The sequence below is a fragment of the Cyprinodon variegatus genome, unplaced genomic scaffold (assembly GCF_000732505.1).
Source record: "Cyprinodon variegatus isolate N-32 unplaced genomic scaffold, C_variegatus-1.0 Scaffold13, whole genome shotgun sequence".
Lineage (NCBI taxonomy): Eukaryota > Metazoa > Chordata > Actinopteri > Cyprinodontiformes > Cyprinodontidae > Cyprinodon > Cyprinodon variegatus.
Genome location: NW_015150466.1, coordinates 2,282,924 through 2,288,147, shown reverse-complemented (window position 1 = coordinate 2,288,147; position 5,224 = coordinate 2,282,924).

Genomic DNA, 5,224 nt, shown 5'->3' with positions numbered 1-5,224 from the left:
ACAGTCGCCAGTCCATCGCAGGGCAACAATAAAGCTCCAATCTGTTGTTATTATTAAGAACTAATTATCTGGTTTTTGATCAGTCTTTAAAATATGATTTTAACAAATATTGTTATTTTTTTTGAAAAAAAAAAGCTAATCTGACTTCCTTCTCAGTTCTTCAAGTTAAACCTGTTTTTAAACATAAAAGAGAAACCTCCAGAGGTACCAGAACCAGGCTGAGTGTAAGCAGTCATCTGATGAGGTCGTGTGGGGTTCAAGGAGACAGAAGAAAATCCAGACTGAACAGTGATATCATTGCATCATCGCGTTTAGAATGGTTTTCACCCATTTTTGCCTTCTTATTTCTTCTAGGTTAGTTGTGTATTTACTAGATAAGTTAAGAGTTTATTTTAAAGAAATATGTTTAACCCAGAATTAAGTTATTATTATTATTATTATTATTATTAAAAAAATATATCATATGTTGATTGAAAGTTGTGAAGGTATGCAAAGTAACCTGTAGGTCAACTTTAAACCAACATAAATACATAACAATAGCTTTAGAAAAGCAGCATACAACAGAGGGTGTGGCTTTGTTATTTCCTTGATCGTGTAATCTAAGACTTCAAAAGAGCTTAGTGACTTAGCTTAGTGTCTGGCAATGTGGCAATAAGAATAATTGTCTTGATGCCAAAAAGAGCCCAACAGATTTTACTTTCACAAGTGTAGCAGTATGGCAATTGCCATATTGCTACACTTGTTTCATGCATATAAATTGCTTTATTATAATTATGTAGGGAGTTTTACAGTTTAGATGGACACTGCAATGTAAATAGAGCAGAAAAACAGAAGAAGAAAAAAAAGGAAAAAAGAAAAAAATGATGAAAGAAAGAAGAGATAGAAAGGAGACAATGACAAAACATTTTCAGTCTGCTTCATCACCTGTAACGAGATGAAAAAAAGAACAGCACAACCGAAAGACACGGTACGAGATATACAATAAAGCAACACCTTGAAACTATCGCTAAAGTAATATTATTAAGTCTGACATGTACTAGAGAGCTGAAGAGGCGCACCCCCCAGAGCACTGAGTCCAGCGCCGGGAGACCCAAAGCCCCAGGCGCCCAAAGGGACCCCAAGAGCGAAGGCACCAAGGAGGGGCCAGCCCTGGAAACCAGACCCCCACCAAGGGAGGAGGAGAGACAGCCACGAAGAAGCCCCCCAGCCACCGCCATGCCGGCGCCCCGGGGAGCCGCGGGCTCCGCCAGCAGCCGGCCTCCCTGAAGTAGGGCCGGGCACCGAACACCGGCCCCCCGACGGCACCGACCGAGAAGCCCCGGCCCCACAGAGCACCGAAACACGCCCCGCCCCCCGGCACCAAGCCTCGGCGACCGGTCGCAACACCTAACGCCCAATTATAAAAAGATAAAATGTGAGTGTGCTAAGTTTCAGTGTTGATGAGCAAAAGACGAGATGCAGAAAATGTTTACAAGCCAAGCAGTAACATTAACTCCAACAAACAAGCAAAGCTGCCACTGCATACTGACATAAATCTGAAAGCGACTCCGTTAAAGAGCAGCGGGAGCAGATGGAAACAATGACAGGGAAATTAATTGGACTTTTCCCGCTAGTCATCAGACTGCCTGCGCCTGTGAAGCAACGCGCTCATCAGCATGATCTATGGTAATTACCATGGACAGCTCCCGCTTCTCTGACAGCCCCTAGACCAGCACCTTGGACAGCGATCACATCCAAGATCTGCCTACATATATTGTGGACACAAAGGAGCACCACAGTTTTATGGAAATCCCCTTCACAGATTTTAATGCTCAGGATTTTATGATGCTGCAGGCTTTAGGCTTCCTTATCAGTTCTCTGCTGAAACAGTTTATCTATAGATAAAATCTTTTCACCTTGAACATTTTCTCCAGGAATCTCTTAAACAACTGTATCAAGTCCTTTATTTAAATATTAGCTTGTGACTCTTAATACGGACCTTTTTATGTTTCTTCAGTGACAGGTGCTTTGTTACTTGACAGCTACATTACACCTGCAAAGAATAATGTTCCTTCCCCTGCTGTGGTTTGAAAACAAAGTTCTGATTTAACGTTTTTCCCCTTCCCTCAAGGCTGCATTAGCATATGCATGATGGCCGCAGGACAGATGAATCACCTGTCAGTCGGTGCACAGTCATACATCTCAACTATATAGAAGCACACTGTGCGTGCTGCCATGACACCAGACATCAGGAATCTTTTTATCAACTGCTTCAATCAGGAGTTACCTTACCAACATTGGCAGGAATGTTTGAGCAAATATTTGAATCAAATGATTGTAAATCTTCAAAGATTCTTAAAACGAAAGCATCAGGGGCAGAAGTTTAAATTAATTGTCTAATCCAGCAGTCTCCAACCTTTTTTGCACCACGGACCGCTATATGTCAGACAATATTTTTACAGACCGGGTTGAGGGTGGTGGGGTTGGGTGGCGGACGGACCAACCGTTTTTTACTTGCAAGTAAAATGATACGACCAGCATAAAATCAAATACTAACAGCATAAAAATAAAACAAGCTGGTCCCATCTAGGCGTAGTCGGAGACAATGACACATGAAGTGTGCTCCTGATGTCCAGTCTGCTCCGTAGCTTTGTTTTGGTCGCTGTAACCACAGAAAATCCCGCTTCACAAAGATAGGATGTTATAGATAGGATGAGTCTTAAACTGAATTAAACTGTCAAGAGGCACAGATGCACCGACTGATGTAATTGGGAGAGAATACCGCAATTTTTTATATTTTTCAAAATAAAACAGCACTCACACTCTGATCGTCGATAAATTATATATATATATTTATATATATTTACTTTTTTCTGTGCGGCCCGGTACCAAATGACCGTCGGATCGGTACCGGTCCGCGGCCCGGTGGTTGGGGACCGCTGGTCTAATCCACACATGATGAAAATGATTCATACTGGCTCAGATACAGGCTAAGCCCTGGAACAGCAGGGCCACTGTCCACAGTGAAGCAAAACAAGAAAAAAACACCCACTCCAAAATCCACAACTTTAAGCTCTGTATTTTTCATAGTTAAGACATTCCGTATACTTTTAATTAAAGGCCTAAATCTTTATTTTTTGATAAAGCTTCTAGTTAGAGTGGCTCAGGTTATCCTGAGCTATCTCTATGGTTATGCTGCTATAGTTTTAGACTGCTGGAGGACATAGGGACGACTTTTAAAACTCTCCTTGATTCTCTCTCTATTCTCCCTTACTGCAGAATCTGTTAGTTCAATCTCTAACGTTCTGCTCTCTCTCTGCTTTTTCTCATAGTAGCTTCATCTGGTCTGTTCCTGTTTGTCTGTGACTCCATCCTGGAGAGAAATATCAGCTGCCATCAACGCCTTAGATTACAGATGATAGAGTTGGGCCATTGTTAAGTCATGTCTCTCTTCTAGACTTAGCCAAAGGCTCAGCTTTTACTGTGACTAACTGTATGTTACGGAGTAAATCCTGCAAATCAATGACTGGAAGCAATCAGCTGGTTTTCCTTAAATAGAAAACTGAATCAATCTGACTGGATTATCTGGTTTAATTGGCTCCTTAATTGTTTCTCGTATAATAATATAAAGACATATAAAGACACTTCCTGACAGCTGCAAAAGGTGGAAACTGCAAAAGACTTCTGAGCTCCATGTCAGGAAAGGCGGGACGCCAGTCTGTGACAGGACGAAAAAGATACAGACATACCATACAGACGCACAAAGGACAACCTAACAGTCATGTGGAACACAGAACCCCCATGCACAGGGTGAACATTAGGGTGATGACTTCTTTACAACCTCATATCCCTGCATCGTAATTTGATGAACTTTTATTAAAAATTAGGCAATAGCTTACTTTTAAGGTAATTTGATAAAAACATTTTTAAAAAACTCACGCACAAAATAATATTAGCATTTTTAATTATCAGCTTTTTGGCCAGTTTTTAAAGTCACTGTAAGCATAGACAAAATTGAACAAAAGCTTAAGAGTCACATGTATAACATTAAAATAGGGTCAGAAAACACATAAGGAAGTCAAATCTCAAAGCTAATGTCATTGGACAGGATGAATCTCAGAGGGAAGTTGACCTTGTGAATTTTTCCTTAGTCTTAATCCTACTGACAGTAATAGTGATTTTTTTTTCAAAGTGGTTTTTGCGTGACCCTTTTGTATATTTCAATAGAATAAGCATCACTGTAGTCATTGATAGGCAAAAGTTTATTCATGCTACAGGAAATAATTTTTAATAAAAAAAGTCAAAAAGTCATCACCCTAATGAACATGAAATGCCAACTCCATAAAGAAAGCACAGTAATAATGCTAGAGACTTTGCCACTGTGCAGCCCCACCAATAACTTGGTCTAAAAAAGCTATTTAAATTCTTCCACTTTGAAAAACAAACTTCTCCATCCGACGTGAAACTCCTAAATGTGGGTTTTTATAAAGTTCTTACAGTAATTACATACAAAGTGAGGCTTAAAGTCTCAGAAAAGCTCTTACAACCACACATCTTCTTCAAAACATACAGAGAGCGAATGCTTCAAAATAGGAAAACTGATTTGAAAGTTTTGTAAAGCATTTTGCCAACAAAGGCTTTAGCTGTACTTGAATATCCGGTTCCCAGTAATGCAGTTTTTTGATGATTATTTTCTCAAGTGGCTCCATCTCCGTTTTTCTAAAGAGCACTTCACAAACTCCATGAACATCTAAGGGCTGAAGACAGAGTGCTCTCCTTCAGGTTTAGAAGAACGACTGCTAAATGTTCATATTCAAATCAATGTGTTTCTCTACCCTGCATGGAAGTCCAGCTGCACGTTAAAGTTTGAAAGCCTCTGGAAAAAGGGGCATAAATGGCTTCGCTAACCGTTCCTTAAAGAAATTCAACTCTTCATTAATATCAATTATTTTCAACGGCCTCTCCTGATGTTTCTCCGCAGGATGAAGAAAAGCCACTCGACCCCTCCCTCCTCCCGCCTGTTTCCTTCCTCCTCCAGCTCATTTAGCACCACGGCGCAGAGGGGGGGACAATATGGTGGCTGTGAGAATGTGGAGGGAAACAGAAGCTGAGGATGGACTGTGATTGGGTGGCAAAAACACAATAACTGTTTTTTTTTTCAGCACGGAAATTAATCTAAACAGTCAATATATACAGTTTTTATCCTTCTATGCATATCCTGACTAGTTATTGAATAAAGAACCAA